Source organism: Cylas formicarius, unplaced genomic scaffold (assembly GCF_029955315.1).
Source record: "Cylas formicarius isolate icCylForm1 unplaced genomic scaffold, icCylForm1.1 PGA_scaffold_5__7_contigs__length_24384050, whole genome shotgun sequence".
Lineage (NCBI taxonomy): Eukaryota > Metazoa > Arthropoda > Insecta > Coleoptera > Brentidae > Cylas > Cylas formicarius.
The window spans coordinates 12,112,512-12,135,566 of record NW_026844341.1 but is presented as its reverse complement, the minus strand read 5'-3'; positions in this window follow the sequence as shown (position 1 = coordinate 12,135,566).

Below are 23,055 nucleotides of genomic sequence, written 5' to 3'. Positions count from 1 at the left end.
GCGAACACCATGAATAGCGATTTACAAATTTTAGCTTTGCTTACGCTTAAGTCCATCAAAGTGAGATATCATTATTTTTACTGCCAAGAGAAAGAAAGCCAATAAACCTATTCGAATCTGTTAAACATGTGGGTCTATATATATGAAGAAGAAGGACATGAACTTTTTGGATCATGTCGCGCATGTCTCCAAACAGTGTTATATGAGCATGAGATTGCTGTACTCAAATAAGAATGTATTGTCGTATGATATAAAAATACAGTTATGTAAGGGTCTTGTCCTCTCTAGTTTGTCTTATTGCAATATTGTGTATTACCCCCTTTAAAGTCACAGTCTCATATCGGCTACAGAATACTGAAGAAATTAAACTTTCTACGCTTTTTGAAAAATGTGATAAATTCCAGAATTCCTAAATATTTTGATGACAAATTGGTAATTAGGAAATCAATTCATGACCTGAGCCTGAGACACTGAGCCACGCTCCCTATGCCGTTACATAGAATCATGATTAATTACTGAAAACTGTTCGGTATTTTGCATAATAACTTAACCATTAATATTGATAATAACTAAAAATTTTAGACGAATTCTGCATAATAATTGAACAACTTTTCACTAGCTCTTACAGGAACAAAGCAAAAGAAAGTGGGTACTTACTCTGCACTCTATTTAAATAAGCACGGTTTTGTGGCTAACTTACATATTGCAAAACGATTTATTAATTTGACGAAGAACTTTATTCTTTATGCTGTTATACTTTTTGCAAGTACTGTTTTCTCCGGAACTTAGTACAGTTGCACATTGCAAGTGGTCACAGCTAAGAGCGTTCTATGAACATAAAATTTGGGTTTGTTCTAACACTTAGCTTCTGAATTTCTTCAATACATTACAATTTTACATTATCGGCTGCTACTGAGGTTATTAATATGAGAAACACTCGCCCTAACCTATACTTAACAGGTGCCCAGCACTCACTAGCGTCTGACCAGCCGGTGTTAGGTAAAATCAACAATTATAAATCACCGATATCCATCTTTGACAGGCACACACTAACTAAAGTTAACCAGCACTCTTCGTAAAAATGGGGGAGCCAAGTTCACTCTAAAATTTTCAGATATTATCAATAATAACGGAATATCGCAAATATTATGAATAATATTTTAGTGTAATGTTCTCAGATATTAAGCAAAATCACTAGCAGTTTCAGCAGTTGCGCATAATCCCTAAAATACTTAGTTATTATGCATAATAACGGTTTTTCGATATTAGCGGCTTCACAACCCTGGGTGGGTTTTTGTCACTTCTACTACATGCCTTGGAAATCTTGAATGTTCATGACTCTTAGGATGCAGCCCCCATACTAGCTTTCTCATTCTGTCCTCCGGTAGTCTTCTCACGTCACCTTCCCACTCCTGGCCATAACTTCGTTTATTATATTACCATTTGCATACAGTTCTTTGAATTATTTTAGAATATTGATAATTTAGTGGTTCTTATCTCAGTTGCGGTCATTCCCATTGAGCTACATAGGTTGTGTCGTCATTTATTGTTAGTACTATTTTTTACACTACTTCTCGAAGTTTAGAAATTCAGATTAATCCTGCTGTTGGCATTTATGTGTATATCGTCTGCGAATGCCATTTAATAGTTGAATGAATCTATCTGAGTTTTTTAGTTGATCTTCCATTATTTGAGATTTTTTTTATATGGATGGCGACGATCCTTCTTAAAACTTATCTTATTCTTTTGACCGCGTTGTTTAATAGTAATTCTGTAGGTCTGCGTCTTCGGTAGGCGTATTGGTGGGTATGAAGGGGATTGCTGGGTTTTGCTTAAATCGCTAATACCAGCAAGGCCGAGATGGAGTGATGTTTGAAATTCCTGACCAATTTTTTTTTGTATTGTGTAGTGATTAAATAAACCAAATATAAAACACCAAACTCGGTATATGAATGGGACAAAGAGAAGAAGAATAAGTATTTACAATAGCAGGCAGGGATAGCTTTTGCAAGTATAGTCGAAACTGACGTAGTAGTAAGTATTCAATAATGGTCACCTTTATTAACTGATTATAAACTGATATTCAGTAGATCAAGAAGGTCTAGGGGGCACCTTATAGCTGTTATTAAATTTTTAATTTTTTTAGGAAAGTATGAAAAGTCAAAGTCAAGGTAAAGGTGTCAGATTACTTTATCATAATTATTTAATTATTATGTACTGCGAGTAAAGATGATCTTAATTACATCCTTGGGGATTGTGAAGATAAAGATAGAGATTGCTTTATTTCCATAAGACTTGAGTTGCAAGTGTTGGATATTGTCAGTATAATACAAATATAAATAATATAAAATTATGTTTTATAATATAGTAATAATAATAATAATAATAATAATAATAATAATAATGTTAGATAAATAACAAATACATAGACAATAACAAACAACGAATACGTATTAAAAGTTATTACAAGATAGAAAATTCTTAATACTGTAATAGGCGAGGAGTAGCAATTTGTCTTTAAGCGTGTATTTCAATTTTACTTGACTAGCTATCTCCTTCAGTTCGATCGGCGATTTGTTGTAAATCTTTAAGGTCAAAACAAAAGGACTATTTGATGTAAGAGAGAGTCGGTGTTTAGGTATTTGTATATTAAGATACTGTCTTAAATTGTACTGCATATAAAGATTAGAGTTAATTTTTACATAAGTGGCACAATTTGGAATATATATAGTAAGTGTCAATAAAGAGTGTTGTGGAAGTAGGTTTCGATATGAAAAATTCCACAGGCTAAACAGTATAATAATATAATAAACAAGTGGGGAACCTCCTCAACAAATTAAGGCGTAGTTAAGACAGGAATAGACATAGAAAAAATAGTACACTTTTACTAAATGAAAAGAAACCCGCTGGCGGAGCCTCCATATGACAAAGCAATAAGCAGAAAGTTTTTTGAGAATGTGTTCCACGTGTTCGAACCAGGAGAGTCTCGAATCTACATAAACACCGAGAACTTTTACAATAAACTCTTATTTAAATCCCGTGTTGAAAAGACAATCATCTTAGTTTTACTTCCATTTAGTATCAATTTATTAATTTCTGCATGTTTCATTTGCTCAACAGTTGTCTAGATTGCAATGCTAAGTTGCTCAGACGATGTTGCAGAAAGGGTAGAAACTGCATAATCTGCATCATTTATAAACACTATGAACAATAAAGGATCGAGTACACTTCCCTGAGGTACACCGCAATTCACTGACCTAGAGTCAGAGACGTATTGAAACCCTAAGGTTTCTCGCAATTTGCCTAACTGCGCACCTCTAATACCATATGAACAAAGCTTGTCCATTAAAATGTCAACATCAACCAAGTCAAATGTTCTTTATAGAGCGAACAAATCAATTAATTATATATAACATGGGTTCTACAATACTGACGACCTTAACGCAGCGCAGGGAATGCCGTCCGAGCCTGCTAAATATTAATTAATGATTGACACCATAATATTACTAACTTCTGTACATAAATCTCGATTTAAATACATACTTTCTGCGCGTTGTTGTGGAATTTATAATTAAATTTAACAAAATATTAATAATATCTTAGTCTCCCGTATTTCGGACCATAACGGCAACGCTGCCGTAGTATTGCGGTATTCCCTGTGCTATCGCAATCGTCCTCGGTCTCGTCTCATTTCTACAGGGTGTTCGAGGCCAACGGTCGATTATACGTACGGGTTTTGCTCGGTACGGCGAGAACAAGATTTGTCGCGTTTATTCGGCTCTCTGCATTTTAATTGCTCGTAGGAACGTGGAGAATTATTACATTAAGTAGCAGTTATTTTAACAGGGTGTCCCGTCTAGAACTTGGGTGATTTGTAATTGAAACTATCTAAAATTTGATAAATTTCCTCTATATCTAGATATATTTGACGTGTCCTATTTTACATTATACTATAAGTAAGTTTCACTGTTTATAAAATATTTAATATTTTCCGTCCAAAATCGAATTATTCCTAATTTAAGTAAAGTAAAACCTTCTGTTTAATAATAAATATAAATAATTAAAAAATCACTACCCGGATTTTTTTAAAACTTGGAGTAGTTCAAAAAAGCTCTTCATAGGCCATCAATATTGCCCTTAACAGGCTGATTTAGATTGCTTGTATCGCATCACTTCAAATAAAATTTACTTTTTCAACTAAAAATAATGCAACGATATCACTTTTATTGCTACGGAAGGTAATTAATTAAGGGTCTAATATGAATTGAATTTATCCCATTTTCGATAAGGTATTCATCATAGTTGTAATATAAGATTATATCCCCTTGGTGACTATTACAGAAAAAGCAATTACATTTTGACTTAGGAAGGAGTGCTCTTCTTAATTGGCTACCCTGTACATATCATTAAAGCAGGATTCCAGATTTTACATGTTAGCGCTTTACCTGCAGTCAGTGCCGAACTTAGTTACGTGTTTATTAGAATATATTCGGCAAAATTAACATTGATTTGTTGTCACTCTTTATACATTTTTGCAAGATGCCGCGAAGATATAATCAGCAATCACAGCTAATAGTTTTGAATATATTGACTTTTTCTACAGGGATCTCCGCTAGTATTATACCTACAGCGAATGTTAAATGGCGAAAGTTATAGAGGAAAGTTAGTGACTTTGATAACCGGCTTCAGATTTACCATCTATCGATTGAGTGGGGAAATGTCGACGAAATAGTGAATTTTATTTTTCACCAGTAAATGCGAAGCGGTTGCATTAACAGCTGTCAAAATGTGATATAGTTCAGACACCTTTTTAAGGCGAAGTAAGGCTGTTGGTACCTCGCAACCCGCCTTAACTTTCTTATGGTCGCCATATTGGATTTTTCTATTTTTCGAACGAGCGAATAATTTTCAGCGTGGTAAACGGCATTTGACACAAGCGAAGCGTAGCGGAGCGAGTTTTTAATGAACGAGTAAGTTAAAAAGTTTACCGAACCTGGTACATACTATACTTTTTCCACGACCGTTAGTTTTTGGGTACATTTTTGCAAAACAACACACATTCACTGCCATGACCGTCAGAATTGACAAACGTCAAAATTCAAAGCGTGGGAAATATCTCCGAAAACATCCGATTGATACCAAATCCGTGCGGTAAAATCCCGGAAATGTCCGAAGTGGCCCGGATCCGTGGGAAACGAAACTGACGTGGTAAAGTAACGCATCCCGCCCGGTAGATCGGTGGGTAACTAGGTATTTTACAGATGGGAGTAGAAAAAAGTTTTTATCACACTTCGTAAATTTAACGACGTAAACCGTAGAACTAAAATATAGAATAAACGGAAACAAGGTGACGGCCAACTAATTGGAAACGATAGCTTACGGAATATTATATTGTTGTAACACACAAACATAAGTTTCAACAATAATGTAATTTATTAAAAAAAAACACTTTTTTAAAGGGCAAATTAATTTCGAGATCCTGCAGATGCGAGTAATATGAGTTATCAGAAGAGTTGTTAGAGCAAAAGTTATTTCTATCATAATAGTGCAGAAATGATTCCTCTTCTTCTGGTGCAACTCCTAGCAGAGATTAGATTTCATGGCTAATTTCACTCTGTTGACAATTCTTTGAAACAATTCACTGCATTCATTGCAGTCACACCACTCCCACGAATTCTGCAGCCAGGATTCCTCCGTCAACCTATACTTCTGCTACCCCTTGTCTTGCCGGCATGATATAATACCTCTCCCCACTTATGATGTGCTCCAAATAATGACATTTTGTTTTTTGATTGTGTGTCTTTGCTTATACTTTCTCAGGATCCGTCGATAGCACAACATCTCCAAGCCTTCGATGGTCCCAAAGTTATTTTTAGGGTCCAAACCTTCACACCATGTAAAATCCCAATTACATAAGAACTATTTCATTTTATTAAAAGTTGAACGAATGGCTTCTATTCTATTTCTTTTTTCTTTATTTTGATCAGTGGGACTAGTTATCCCATTAATCATTCTTAAAAAGCTTTGTTTAATGCTCCTCATTACGTTCAAGTTCATGGAAGAACTATAATTGTTCCTAGGAAGAGCTGTCCCATGATTGTTCGCATTACTAAAGTAAACCCTCACAATTCAGCAGTTGATATATCGAAAGAATTTTTGTTGAAAACCCAAGAGAACTTGAGAGTGTTCGTAACCACTCGAATGAGGCACAACTCTTTTGCAGAGTTCCAAGACGAAGCAAATCAAAAGAGCCAGGCATCATCTAAGCCAGATGAATTTAAGGTACAATTTGACTGTAATAGGAAACTTTTGATTTGACATCAACCAAATAAAGAACATGACAAAGGAAATAATGAAATTGTGAGGTAGTTGTATCATGGTATGGGGCTGTTTCTGCCGGAAAGGTGTTGACCCACTTTACAGGAATACATTAACATGCTGGAAACAACATGCAACCATATGCAGAAGAAAGCTTCAGTATAGGATAATCGTAATCACCTTGTAGCCCAGACAAAATTAGGTTCAAGAACTTTCCAAACTAATTACCACTTACTAGATTGACACAAATCACTAAAATGACGTGTCTAATTAGTTGCCGTATAAAATTATTGTTTAAACTTATCATTGCCTTTAATGTGAAAATAATACATATGTACATCCTAACAATAGTAACAATAAAAATATAATATTAGTCACATTAATCAACAAAGAAAATTATCAGAACCTATTATTTCTGATTATGTTGCCTTTCCTGTATATCAATAAAGAGACGGCCGGATATTCGAAACTGGTAAACAAAAATTGTAGTCTTTCAGAAATTTATATCCGCATATTTAAAAAGATATTTGGATAAGGATTTCTGTATATGAAAACTCATTTTATCCGCCATTCGAGCACTCTGACAAACGTTTAGAAAATGTATCAATTTTTCGCAATATACTTTTTTTTTGTATTTCAGGATGGCGACATTTCGTATTTTATTTTCCCGTATTCAAGTGACGAAAATAGGATTGCTAGCTAAATAAAAACTCACAACGCTTGCATGAGATTTAGTTATAGTATCCGTAAATAAGTCATTCATCTGAGCATTTCAGTGGTTACCATTTTAATCTCCATCAAAGATTTGAAATTCAGCTGATAAAGAAGTTAGCAACAGAGTTTTAGCAAACTAGAGTTCCTTGCTTCTGGCGTTTCCTTCTACTAGAATTAAATTTCACAATACTTATGAATTTCAATACTCTATATCTTTAATGTAAGACCTAGTAAGTGATTTCCTTCTTTATATACCTATATGAAATGGCATATTATGCAAATATTTTTTTTATATATTTTATATTTACTATATTTTTCCATAAAGATAAACGAGAAGAAAACTAAGAAGGGCTCGGTTAATCAACAACGAAAAATGGGTAAAGTTTTAAATAGACAGAAGAGTTGTGCAAGGCAAAATAATGATCCATTCTTTTTAACAATACAACAATTAATTTAATTACATTTTTAAATGTAATAAACATAAAAAAGACATCATTTTTTTCAAACTTGGACTCTTAGGAAAGTATAATGTAATAATATAAATAAATGTAGAAAAATAATGATGGTTGTGCTTTTAACCCATCTCTGTCTATTCATTTGGATGTTTCCGCAGGGATCCCCGGAGAAGGAGGATTCTATTAGGGTCACTTTTTCTTGCGCTTTTCTCTATCTCTCTCTCTCTCTCTCTTTCTCTTCCTATTGGTTTACTTCATTGGTTGAAGCGTCGTGATCTTATGACGCATTCTACGGTATTTATAATTTCTCTACATTTATCTCTATCTGAAATGTATCTTATGTTTTTTTGTAGCGAGTTTCGCATGAAGTGCTTCGTTTGGTGTATCTCTTGGATCTCGTGCTTTCGATTTTTCTTTATATCACTAGTTATTCTAAATTGTCACCATTTCTTCTGCTTACGTTAGAATTTGCAGTCTTATTGTTGACAATCTTATATTAGCCTTGACCTCCACTAGTATTGATATATTAGTTTTATAAGGTGTCCAAGGAATTCTCAATAGCCCTCTCCAAAACCACATTTCAAAGCTGGTGTTCATGGTCCACGTTTCTGTTTCATTTCTAATCGGAAAGAGTTGAGAGTTGAGACAACTTTGCGCGTCGTACCAGATGTATCTTGTCTGTCCTTCCTAAACTTAGTTTCCAATATAATGCCCAATAGCTTTGAAATCACCTCCCGCGACTTCCTAATTCTTTACGGTCATTAGTTTTAGCGAACCCATTGTCAATAGAATGACGTAACTCTACATAATTATCGTCAACGCCCTAAATTGTTTTGAATTGAATTGTTTACAATAAAAAAAAGTATATCAAATCCGAGATTTTTGTTTTCAATTTAATATTAAAGTGTGTCTCTTCCAAAAAAATAACCCATTTTGTCCCAGTGGTGCGTTAATGCACCACCTATTCTATGATTTTTTTGTCACATCCAGGAAATATTTTTGCACGGCCATTTAGAAATTTTATTATTATCACTACTAAAAGACATAAAACCGTAAAAATCGCTAATTTATGTGTACATGTTATATATGACTTCAAAAGTAAACATTTTCAAGTAAATTCAAAATAGTAAAAAAAATATTTTGGATTTGAATTGCCATTTTTGTTAAGGCTATGGCATGTGTGCGTGAATGCACCACTGGTTTTATCTGTGAAACAAAACTTTGTAATTGCAAGTCTAGACAAGTCAACGCATGTGCAGTGAGCATTACAGTTCGTAAAATATGGAATTTCCGAGGTATTTGAATCAAAAGGAATTAGAGGCGGCTATGGAGGAGATCGTGATGGATGAGGACAAGAACAATGAAAGTCGTAAGTATTATTTGGATTTGCGTATTCTTATGTATTGTAGCATTCCATTCCATTAGCATTAGCAAATTTATGCTAAAAATAAGGTGAAAAAATATTTACAGAACATATTCACGCGGTCAATATTTCACCCCACCTTGACTGACGAAGAAGATATGAACAATTACATAAATCTACAAGAGTTTGGAGAACCAACTGATATAGTTGGAACTTTCGCGTTACATACTACTGAACCTGAATGGGACTCATCAGATGAAGAAACCCTGGAATTCAAAAGAAGACGTAAGCTTTCTGCAAACGACAGGCTTGCTTCTACTGTCAAATGGACGAAATGTCACACACCTATATCCGATGAATTTAGATCATGTGAGGAACTAAAAAATAGGTTTTCTTGAAAAACTCCGCTTGAAATATTTTTTATATTTTTCAATGACGAAGTGATTGATTTGATTTAAAAATGTTAGGGAAAATATGCTCAAGACAATAACCGCCATGAATTCTCGTTGTCAAAAAATGAACTTTAAATTTTGGGTTATCAATCATCAATCATATTTAGCATTATTAGTCTACTGATGAAGACAAAGGAATTGATCTTATAAAAAAATGTATGAGCCGCAATAGATTCCAAGTAAAACTTGCACTTAATCTGACAATAATCTGTTGGATAAAAATGATAAAATTTCCCAAGTTTAACCCTTCTTTGATGTAATAAATAAAAACAATCTTCAGTTTGGCATATTTTCGTTCAACTTATCTATAGATGAACAAATGGTAACTTACTTTGGCCTTCATTCCTGCAAAATACTTATAAGGGATAAGCCAGTTCGTTTTGGCTTCAAGCTTTAGTGCCTCTATTCATCTGATGGGTACCTATTATATTCACTTCCATATGGTGGTGCTCAAAATAAACCTAAGCTGTTTTAAAAACTCTCTTTTATAGTGCCATAATGATATTTTGTTATTTATATTAATATTTATATTTATTTTGAATACAATATACTCACCTGTTGAGAGCTAGCACAACAGTACATCACATTCTAAAAATTGATATTTGCATAGAAAATAATTGAAAATGAAACGAGAAAGGAGAGTGAAACAGAATCAGATTTTGTCACTTGAATTTCCTCATTCCTTAAATAGAAAACACCACTTTCCTATGTCACTGGATAATAATTTTAATTTTAAAAAAGCTAACTTTTTGCTCATGTGCGAATGAGTCTGCCTGTTCCTTGTTTTGGAAAGTCAGCTAATAATAAGTATCTTCCGTCGACTAATTCAAATATAGTATACAATATTAAAAAGAAAGCTGGATGACACAAATGGTTCAGAAACTATTGAACAACAGCTTTAATCTTACGTAACGTTTAACATTGAAAGATGTTTTTCAAACCTCATTAAATAATGAAAAATAACTTGTAAATTTCGAACAAGATCTTTTATTTTGAAGGCACATTGCCCTACTTGAATAACAATGTTGCTCTTTATACCAGAGACGTAATTTTTTTTACCAAATCATCGTATATTGCTTGTCAACAACGAAACATTATTAGCTCTATCTCCACATAATATTGAGCGGTACAATGTAGCGAGGAGGGGTAAATAGCGTACAGCAGTGGGTCAATAACAGACCCTTGCGGAACCCCACAATTAATTGTTTGCTCTTCTCATACCGTTTCACCAAGTTTAAGACCCTGTGTTTTTTTACTTAACAAGTTCCTAATGAAGTGTATAACCTGGTCACTTAATCTTATATAATCTATAATTACTAACAATTTTTTGTGATTTATTGTGTCAAAGCCTTTTGTAAAAACTCATAATACTAATACTCTTATTTTGTAGCCCTGGATATATAATCACTGACATTCGCCAATGTCGGGGAAGAATCTGATTTCTCTCCACGTGTTCTGGCATCTGGTTATTTATGATTTTCTTCAAATTCTTTGAAAGACATGGGATCTTTATCTTAAATTTTTTAATTCTTGAGGCTCGATAATTTTTGGGCAAAGGTAATATCAGAGCATTTTACCACTCATTTGAATAGACGGATTTTTCAATACAAAATAAACCATGTGCAATGAATAACAACACGCAATATCATTTATGAAGTGGTAAATAGAAGCTATGTTAATTCCCCCTTTGTGGTATCCAAGTGAACATTGCAGAACATGCATCAGTTTTCGGTCTTTTATTTGGCTGCTTTCGTTTCTTTTTTCTAAATGATATTCGTTTTCCCTTGTAAGAAGAGCAAGCTGAGATTTGTCAGTAGAGTAGTTTTTTTTTGGTTATTAACTGCTTCAATCGCACGTATTTCGACTGTCTTACATTTTTTGAAGTGTATTTTCGATTTCTGCTAATCATGACAACTGAAAGTAAAAATCGTAGTTTGCAGGGCTCGTATTCAAGCTCACAAGTGTCCCATAATCCAAACAATATATATAAAACGAACCAAATTACAATTGTGTAAGCATAGATGCATAATGGTTACCTTTATCATTGACATCCGTACTACAGAAAGCAAATAAACTGTAATTAAAAAAGCAAAGATTCCAACCAGGGCAGGCAATTTTCACTATGTAAAACATTTCCAGAAACACAGAAATGAAATTCTAATGATATGACAGGGATGGGGCTACTAAATTTGTAGAAATATCGCTTCATCTCCAATATTTTTGGTACGTTCTAAGGGGTGTTTTTTTCGATGTATAGAACTTTGTGTTGCAATAAAACAACGATGGATTATTCGATTGACATGAATTTTGTTTATCCGAAAGATAATCTTGTGGCATTACATTTTAAATCTGGACGTCCAATTTTCGATGACTCTTTCCAACATTTGTGGCTGTATGTCGGCAACAACACAGCGAATGTTGTCTTCCAAATGGTCAAGCGTTTGTGGCTTATCTGCATAGACCAATGACTTTACATAGCCCCACAGAAAGTAGTCTAGCGGTGTTAAATCACAAGATCTTGGAGGCCAATTCACAGGTCCAAAACGTGAAATTAGGCGGTCACCAAACGTGTCTTTCAATAAATCGATTGTGGCACGAGCTTTGTGACATGTTGCGCCGTCTGGTTGAAACCACATCTCCTGGACATCATAGTTATTCAATTCAGGAATGAAAGAGTTAGTAATCATAGCTCTATACCGATTACTATTGACTGTAACGTTCTGACCATCATCGTTTTTGAAAAAGTACGGACCAATTATTCCACCAGCCCATAAAGCGCACCGAACAGTCAGTTTTTCTGGATGTAACGGTGATTCGACATACGCTTGAGGATTAGCTTCGCTCCAAATGCGGCAGTTTTGTTTGTTGACGTAGCCATTCAACCAGAAGTGCGCTTCATCGCTAAACAAAATTCGCTTATGAAAATCGGGAACAACGGCAATCTCGTTTTGGGCCCATTCGACGAATCCAATTCCTGTGCTCGATGGCCGATGGACTCATTCGGGTCTTCCTCAATGCTACGCTCTACAGCAGCAATAGCTTCTTCTGTACGCACCGTACGGCGTCTCTGGGGATGCGAGTTATCAATAAGAGTAAGCGTGGTGCGAAAACGTTCCATGGTTAATCGAATTAAATGCTCTGATGGACGATTTTGTCGACGATAAAATGGACGTAGTGCGCGATACATATTCCGCACAGAACCATTATTTTCGAAATTAAATTGCACTATTTGCAAGCGTTGTTCAGGCGTGAGTCTGTTCGTGATGAATTGCCAAACCAAACTGAGAATAAATCCATCTTGAACAGTAATGCCAACCTAAAGTTCTATACATCGAAAAAAAAACACCCATTACATTACGGACTGGTAAGGGGTTTTATTGTTGTCAAAAGTCAACACAAAGTATATATAAGCCCATTCTATTATCCAGCAGCACAAATTCCTCGATTCAAGTTCCACTTTCTGATTTAGCTCGCGGTTTTAATTTTCGTATCACTTCCAAATAAATAGCGACATTCCGTCCCACTCGTAGCGGTGCAAAAACCAAGAATAATAGACCGAAACTTCTACGCCCGACGTTCCGCTCGATCTATTTCGGAAAACTAAGAGGCCCCTCACCATAAATCTTGCAAGTTAATCGCGAAGGGAAAATCGGGAAAGGTTTCTGCTTTGCTTACTTATAGTTTACGTCCGCAACCAACTAATTATAGTTCAAGATCCCAAATTAATAGATGTGAGGGACTTCTCCAATCGTTCTTGTACATCTTTGTAACAAATTCCGTACCAAAGACTAAATTAATGCGACGCCGTGTTGTAATGGCAGATTCACTGCGATATTCCACATCATTTTTTCAAAAACGATTAACTGAAAAATTACAAAGGACAGAAAAAAAATTTTATAGGAAAATTACACAGTTGATAATAATATCCTCTACCTAAGTCTAACCGTTTTCGACAAATCTGGAATTTGATGTCAAAAATGACATTTGCAGGCCAATATTTCCTTTAAACCAGCCTTAATTATTTAATTTTGCACAAATTCATTGTTCATTGTCAAATTGAGTGTCATTACATTTAATAATTTTATCGGACTTGGCATTAAAAAATCACCTTTGTACCAGATTCTCCATTCCGTAAATTTACAGTTTCCGAAATAATTGACATTTTCGTTTTGGAATAACGTCATAATACGGCTTTGAGTTTTCTTATTAGTATTGATTAGCTTGTTTGTTTTTTGTTGTGTGTGTTTTTTGTTAGTTACTAGCTGTTAATAGAAAATGTATTTCGAAAATGAAAGATTGGTCCTATATAATTGACTTAATATAATTGAATTGACTCATATATAAGGTTGTTCGGAAAGTCATTTCGTTTTTTCCCATCAGAGGACTTAATTACGTTTTTTCGAAACCAACTTCACACTTAAGCCGCATAAACATTATATGTCTTGAGAGCTGATATTGCAAGGCTTGTGTGTGAAAAAGTTCTATTAATTTTACGCAGTAGTTTTTGGTTGTTGCCCTTTTAAATATGGAGAGCAATAAGCAGCATTTTCGTCATATTTTACTTTTTTAGTTCAGAAAAGGTAAAAATGCTGTCCAAGCGAGAAAAAAATTGACGGATGTGTATGGAGAAGGCGTGTTAACAGTACGCCAGTGCCAGAACTGGTTTGCAAAATTTCGATCCTGCAATTTTGATGTCGAAGATGCACCACGGTCTGGAAGGCCGGTCGAAGCTGACAAAGATGCGATAAAGGCATTAGTTGATGCAAATCGGCGAATAACCACACGAGAGATCGGTGAGAGATTAAATTTGTCGAATTCGACTGTTTATGGCTATTTGAAAGGCATGGGCTTAACCTCGAAGCTCGATGTGTGGGTGCCCCATGTCCTTACGGAGCGAAATTTGTGTCATCGCGTTGACGTGTGTGATTCGCTCCTCAAACGTCAAGAAAATGATCCATTTTTGAAGCGGATTATTACTGGGGACGAAAAATGGGTTGTATACAACAATGTTAAACGTAAGAGGTCATGGAGCAGAAAAGATGAACCGGCTCAAAGCGTGTCAAAAGCCAACATTCACCAAAAAAAGGTGATGCTCTCCGTTTGGTGGGATGTCAAAGGAATCGTTTTTTTTTGAGCTTTTGCCGGACAATACAACGATTAATTCAGAAGTCTATTGTCATCAACTGGACAAATTGAATGATTCACTTAAAGAGAAGAGGCCCGAATTAATCAACAGGAATGGTGTAGTGTTCCACTAGGATAATGCGAGACCTCACACAAGTTTGGTCACTCGTCAAAAACTTTTACAGCTTGAATGGGACGTACTGCAACATCCACCATATTCTCCAGATCTGGCCTTCCGACTACTATTTGTTCCGGTCCCTGCAAAATTTTTTGGATGGCAAAACCTTTACCTCAAATGAAGATGTCAAAAACCATCTGAACCAGTTTTTTGCCAGCAAGGACCAAAACTTTTATGAGAGGGGAATTATGTTACTGCCAGAAAGATGGCAAAAGGTGTTGGACCAGAATGGCCAATATATATTTTAATAAAATATTTATTCATTTGTTTTTATTATTTTATTCAATGACTTTCCGAACAACCCAATAAAAAGCCAAAAGGATGGTTGGCGAAACTTCAGCAAGTTCGACTCAACAATAACCGAAATAGGAGGAGTCCAGAAGATTTGTAAATTGTAAGATACTGGTGGTTAGACTTTTCGTAATCTTTGCTGGGTTTACCTATTTAAAGTCTACTACCATAGTATATTATGCAACGGCATTTGACTCACGAGTGTTTAATAAATTAATAATTAAAATTAATATTGTTTTTCTACTTCCGTCTATAAAATACCTAATTACACACCGATCTAGCGTGTGGGAAGCGTCACTTTACCACATCGGTTTCGTTTGTCACAGATCCGAGCCACTTCGGATTTTACCGCACTAGCAATCGGATGTTTTCGGAGATATTTCCCACGTCCTGAATTTTGACGTTTGTCAATTCTGACTATTTTGACTATCTCTATATTCTATTTATTAATAAATAAACAAAAATAAAAAATAGAATGACAAGCCTTTTTCTTTGCTTTCTCTGTGTGTAAGATTGACGGACTAATTGCGCTTTTAAATATAAAACATTATTTTTATTCTTTACTTTTTTTTACTCAGGAAAATGTTAGATTGTCAATTATTTCGGAAACTATAAATTTGCGGAATAGACAACCTTATGCAAAGTCACCTTAATTTTTTATTAATTTATTCAATTAACTAAATAAGGGGTTTTCATTTGAAAAGAAAAATACTTTTTACGTTTTTTATAATTCCATTTTTGTACGTAAAATTCAAAATTTGTCGAAAAAAGGCATCGTACATGAAAAATATTTTATAATGTACACGTTCTTTTTTAAATAAGAAAGCTGGTATTTACAACACATCAAAATATAACATTGGTATCGATCAGGGGCCTTGGTTTATGATGCGCTTCGCAAATTGAAATTCAAAAGCAGAACATAAAAAAAGGTTTAAAAATATGAAATGCAATCATTAACACCTTACTCGTACCACCGAGTTTTCGATGAATAGAAAATAAAGATGGGACTATTACCAAATATAATTTACTTGCTTGATTTTCTTATAAATAAACTTTTAAAATATATTGTTAAAATAAAATATTTTTGGTTGTGCTTCACGTTTTTCCTAAAAAGCGGTACTTAAAAAAATTAAAATCAAAATAAATAAGAACTAAAAGTTCAGATTTTCACAAAGTTATAATTTCGCGAAAATCTGAACTTTCAGTTCCTATGTCTTATTGTCTTCCAATGGTTATAGAAGAATTTTATTTTGAATGTCCTGGAAAATGGACTTTATTGGGAACCCTGCAATCGAAATCGGGTAAATCCTTTCTTTTTTGAGTGGAGATTAATTTACAGAGTTGAAATTTTACCATAACGTATCAAAAATTGGCGAGTTTATTTTGAATGAAACTACGTATTCAAATACTAATTAACCACCAGTATCAAAGACAAAGTTAATAGACGTCTGATGAAATCGAAAATCTGTCTTTTAACCTCCGTTTAAATCCGTCGACTTTTACGAATATGTTGAACCCACGTAGGGAGTTATTAAGCTGGAAAAAAATATTACCGCCCCCTCAGCAAAAGCGTCGCGACGCCAGACGAGCGTCGACGTCTCTCCCTCTAGACACGTCGTTCCCGGCAACAGTGACGGTGGCGGAGGTCTAGGCGAGGTCGTAGCTTTAAGTTGCTTTAATAGTAAAAAAGGTAGCCATTAGAAACTCGTGATTCAAACAAAAAAAAGTTCTACCAAATATTTACTTCTGACATTATTTTAAAAACTACTTGGGACGTTGTTTCAAACAAATAAAAAGATAACAAACGTATTTAAAAAATAAGAACAAGGAGTTAGGAAACATATTCAGTGGATATTTTCAGGACATACTTAAACGAATTTTACAAAAAATAGATAATATACCCAGTGAAAGATCTAAAACACGTAACATACGAGATACAATTTGTTAATTAATAAGCTGAGAAACAATAAATCTAGTGAGTTTGACTAGTTCTCCGGCTTTCAAATATAGAACGTTCCTAGGTGAAATCGTCAATTGACTCTCTTACATAGTCAATCTTTCCTTCTGTAAAGGCTATTCCCGTCTATTCTCAAGAAGGCTAACATTTAAAAATAAAGATAAAAAACGTGTTGAAAATTTCAAACTTATAATTGTGCCGAAAATAAAATAATATCAATCAGTCAACACAATTTTCAAAGTGGTAAAAATATAATGACAGCAGTGCACTGATTCTAGAAAAAACTGATGAAATGATCGTGAAGAAAGGTGAACTGCTATTATTGCTTGTGATCTCAGAAGTACATTGGACTGTGTCCATCACAGCATCGTGCGGGTTACCCTTAGATCGTATGGAGTGATTGAAGAATCTTCTCAACAAGTGTACAAAATATCGACAATCAAAATAACTTACGAATTTTTTTAAAGAACTTTCTGGATCATTCTGCTTAACTAAAACTGGCTAGTATTCTACTCTGTGTACCGGCTAAAGGAGGGTCAGGAACATTGTCTTCGATGACTGATTCCCATATTGGTGACCGGTAAAGACTTGAGTCGCGGTTAACCAACACCAACAATGGTTGCTACATCACATCTCAGGTTACTGGTATATCACCAAATTCAGGAAGTGGTTGTGGTGGTGCAGCATGGAGAATATCTCTTACCATCGACAACTTACAATTCTTCTTCCCACTTCAGTGACCGTCTTCGAAAAAGCTGAGCAATCTACCAAATCTTGAAGTTCGGTTCCACTATGACAACAGTGTCATCTGGGTATCTTATATTGGTTATGTTAGTGCCATTGATCTCTTCTGCCGTTAATTCCATCCAGCACCTATCTAAATATAGCTGACCCATTTTCAAACCATTTTCATTAAATTACAAAGGTACATACAATGTATCCCACTTAAGACTTAAAATCGTTGATTATGGTTTGATTTTGATTTTTTGTTGGGTAGATCTAAAATTCTTATTACATCAGCCTGAAGTCAAGGCCAACTGTTATTACTCGTTGATAACAAATATGGAGAAGGGCTATTAGGGGTTTCTTTAAGATCGTATTCTTATTCAGGAATACATAAAACCTAACTATACTAATTTTCATGAAGTTCGAATACAGGGTGCTGGAAGTATCACGGGTGTCTCTGTTGAATGTCTGTTTATGGCTCAATTTTGATAATTCTTTTTTGTTGGGTTGTTGTTTTGGTGGGTATTTTCTTAACATTAGATATGACTAGAGAGGATTAGATATGATCTAAACAGACTTTTCAATGCTGAAAACTGTTTCTTTGTAAGACCAAGTTTGCCACGAAGAGGAAAATATTTTACTATCAAACTCATTCGCTAATTATTTTAATTTTGTTTAAAAAACAACTATTTGGTGATGGTGGGAGATCTTTACGTGAAGCTGCACCAGAGTTCAATAGAAGATATCACGGCCCAAATATTAATCACAGTACAGTTGCGAACATCAATAGACATTTTGATGAGACCGAGACTGTCAATAAACTCGCCAACCAACATCGCAATCGTGTTGTTCCTCTAAGTCAAATAATTCTTGATTATTTTAATGAAAATACCCGATCGAGTAGTAGGAGCGCAAGTGTAAACTTAAATATTTTCAAAAACTGCATCCGGACACAAATTCCTGCATATAATTAGAGAATCCCAGGATCCTGAACAATATTTTCAACACTAATGAAGCGACATTTATTCCAAACGGTACGCCTTCATCTCAGAATATTAGGATGTGGAGTGAAAAAATACGCATTGGGTGATCCAGTGCAAGAGACAGTATTCTACTAAGGTGAACGTCTGGTGAGGAATTTAAAACGAAAAAATAATGGGGCCATGCTTTTTTCATAAAAATTTGAACAGGATCGGTAGTGAAATTGATGAATTACCTCTCGAGGATCGGTACAATTTGTATTTGCAGCTCGATGGTGTTCTAACCAAAACTAAAATTTTCGTAGTCGTTGGGTTGGATGCAACAGTCTGTTAATCAGCTGGCCACCGCGATCGCCAGATATCACCCAGCTAGATTTTATTCTGCGAAGGACATTAAAACATAAAGCTTATTTATCACGATTGCAAACAATAGAAAACCTTTGAATTCGAATTAGAGAAGCTTCACTAGACAAGAGCTAAGAAAAGTAATTAGCAACAGCCAGAGGCGCATTGAAAAGGGCATAAAGGAAAATGGTGAATTGTGAATTAATTGAGATAACTAATGTTTAATTTCCATTTTGTTTTTTCCAAAATTTCATTTGCTATTAGTGACTTTGTTACACTATCCTGTGCATGCTGTCCCATATTCCAATAATCGCGGAAACTACTTTTTTCTTAATTTAATTGAAGAGATCGATATATTAAACTTCATATTATTAAATATGATCCTGGTTTTTTTTAAAGTTACCTTAAATTTCCGACTAAGGGATTTTATGGGCTTGAATGAATAAAAAACTTCAATTAAACGAATTTTTGATCAGTAGATCACATATAGATTTATTAATACTGCCGTTTTAAGATCAAACCGTAATCAAGGATTTTGCAAATAAAAATTCTTTGTAAATTTATTGTTTTTTTAAACCCAGTTATCCATGACTTTAAGTTGGAGCAATAAGCAAAACTATGTTTTATTGCATTTTTCAACCATAAAAAAATTATCAAAATCGATCCATAAATAAAGATTTTGCAAGGGTGTACAACTTGTAAGAAATTTTATTACTTTTCTTTGGATATCCAGCATTTTTCGCAAAAACCGATATTCAAGATAATTGCCCAAAGTACGTAGGACCATTACCCGTAATCATTCCAGGACCGTCTTAGAAATTTATCTAAGTACATTGACAAGCGGGATATCTGTTTTCAATCGTTTTCACCTAGCAATTCTTGAAACATGTACATACAAAAATTAGTACAAAGCGACAATTTATTATGTTCTATTTCATTAAATTTTTACATAATATCATTATTAATATACAAAATATTTTAAAAAATACTTAAAAAATCGTCACTATCGCTACTGCTGTCACCTAGTTCAATGATGAACTCCGGCACTAATCGTTCTAGATAAATATCTTTCTCTTTTATTACGCGTTTAGACTAGCTTTGTACTGATATTTTAGCTACCTCTTGCCGAGTTACGTTTATGGTACTATCACTAAATTTTGGTGCGCTTTCAACTCAGACCAAATCATCGCAATCGGGTTAAATATACAATGATACGTGGGTAATCTCAAAATTTCATGTCCGTTTTGTTGTGCTACCGAACCGCGAATATAATCTATAGCCTTAAAAAAAATACAGTTGTTATTTACAAGTAGAAGGACCATGTAGAAAATACAAAAATACAAGAAGAATAATGTTGCTAATCGACAGGCACACAAGACAAAGATGATTATTATCAAACTTAACTGTAAGATAGAGTACAGGAACTTACCTTTACTGTTTAAACTATTCAGTGAAAACAGCTTCGCACGGTCAAAGCTCGAGAATCAGGTACATAAATACGTACTTCTACATATTCGAAAATACCCCGCAGCATCAATATTTAATCAAGCGGTCCATTGACGTTTCATATAAAAAACTCAAGTTCTACAAACAATCGTTACAGTCCATCTCAGGCAAGACCTACGTAATGCAGAACAAACATCTTTTGGGGTGGACTTTACCACGGTCCTGTAAAGGTCTGCAAAGCAACAAATGCACTATATTTTTGGTAATACAATATCTAAGTATCGACCGCCCTTTTTCAGAAACAGTACCAGCATTTTTGCACGCGATAGAGAGCGCGCCATAATTGTCAATACCATTGCAAAACTATAAATGCAAATACGCGTCAATATGGCGCCGATGATACACATCCAGAATGCAACACCTCCGTTGTCTCCGCCGTATGTACGGCCGCGTACATGTATACATAATATGTTGTAGATACGGTCGTATACATGGTGCTTTTGTCTTTGTCCCGCATCGGTTGTCGAACGGAAATTCATGTTTCGGTCGTTTAACATATATCGGAGTCCATTGAATTAGCGATTGTCTGCGTGTATCTTGAGACTGTTGCGGCGGCGGCCTAACGGACTATTCGGGCTTATGAATTAATTGTCCGGAGTTGTCCGGTGTAGGAAAAGGCCTTGAATGTGGTTTTTGTTTTGCAACGGTTATCAACTAACCCGAGCGAAATTTGACGCTTGATGAGCACCTAAAATTTCGACCGCACTTGTTGTTTATGCTTACCTCCATGACAGTCTGTTGGTCATCTTGGTGGTGCTTCATAACTAAATCTTCCATTCCCTAACTCGTTATTTTAGAAAATTCCAAGTCAATCGATTAAATATTGAGTCTTTAAGGTCCTATATCATAAATTCGTCATCAACTTTTCTTGGCTCATTATAAAACTAGAACCAACAAAGTTAAAAGAGTATGCGGAATAAATAGCTTGGGAGAGTTCTGCCTGCACCAGGCGAGTGATTGAACCAGTCGATGGATCTACTTTTGATGCAATCTACGTGAATGCTGGTAGTAATCCCGAAAGGAACACTGCCATCTACGAACGCGCTCAGCAGTGATGAGCAGCCTTTTAGGAATAGTAAGAGTAAGGTATTTTCTCGAGACTATAGGGCTCTTCCAGGATATTATGGACTGAATGTCTAATGGTAAGCGCTACGGCCATAGAATAAGATAAACTAGAATTTAACCCATATGACACGCAATGTCTGGTTTATACCTGGAACATGAGTGGGCAACCAACCGTAAGTTTAGTGGTTCGTTATCCTATCAAAACCACAGACTGTGGTAAACTCCAGTAATAGACGGTGGTGTTGCTAACGGCTGTTATCTATGGGTCCGCCACGTGTTGCCGGTACTGATTTTTTCGGTTATTTTAGTTGGAAAGTAATCTCTATGTTAGTGTTTCCTTGTGTTGTTCGCTTGTTCAAGAGAGGAAGAGGAACCTTGTGCAGCTACGGGCAGAAGAAATCAGTGATCTGAATGCCGCAGACGAAAATGAAACCACGAGAAGAAACACGATGCCAAAAGTTTATAGCAGCAGTGACTCTGATAAGTCATCAGATAAGGAAAAGACTATCGTTTCTCTTGGGCCGAAGTTTATAAATAACAAAGAGAAGCGAGCAGTATATGTTAAGACATTACTTTAGTTTATCAATATTTAAGTTGATTAATTAATGGTGATTTTAAAAATGTCTTTTAACAAGATTCTAAGCCTTCCTTTATAGAAATACAAGATATAAACCCTTATATAAACCTGTGCCCTAATTATAATAACAACGATAATGTATCAATGTGAACCTAGATGCTCTCCCCCTGTATTTTATTCTTGACAAAGAGGCATTGATTATTTTCAACAGAAGTTACACATTGATGTGTATGCAGCTTGCTCTAGTCTGCGAAACTAGAGTTGCTGCTGTATTAATAAGTAAGGAATTTAAATAAATTTTAAAAGGTATTCAACGGTGTTTTTTTTTTCTTAAACTTGAAGTTACTAAAATGTTTTTACTTAACAAATTTCGGAGACAGTCCGAGGGTAAAACTGCCCAGTCCAATCTCACAAGATTGGAAACCCTGCTTACAATGGCTTAACCGTTTAATTTTTTTTAATTAATGTTTTATTAGTTAGTTTAATAATATCTTGTAACTTTCCACATTAGTAGAAAAATTGGATTTAGCTGAAAATAAGAACGCGGTGGAAGTAGTTATGCAAATTGGTTAAAGAGGACTTCAAATAGAAAAATTGGAGAGTGAATGATTGAATATATGAAACAATATTCATTATTTTTAATTACTTAATATCTTAATAAAATGAAGATATCTTAAAAGATACATGAAGGACGTTGTGTATTGGTTAGCTGGATATCTTCAAGACGTCTTAAGGATGACTTACATCTTAGACTGGACATTATTGAGATGTCCTCAACATCTAAAATAACTTTAAGCCATTTGGGAACGTATCACAAAACTGAAACCAATCAAGTTAAAGCAATCTATCATACAAACCAATCAACAAGTTAGGTTAAGAAAGCGTGGTTTGATTGATTCTAGCTCAGTGACTAATTATTGAAATTTGTTTCATGGTTTAAGTCCATCACAGCCGTCATAAACAGCTTATCCGTCCAGTTTTACGCTTTAGTACTGCACCAGTGT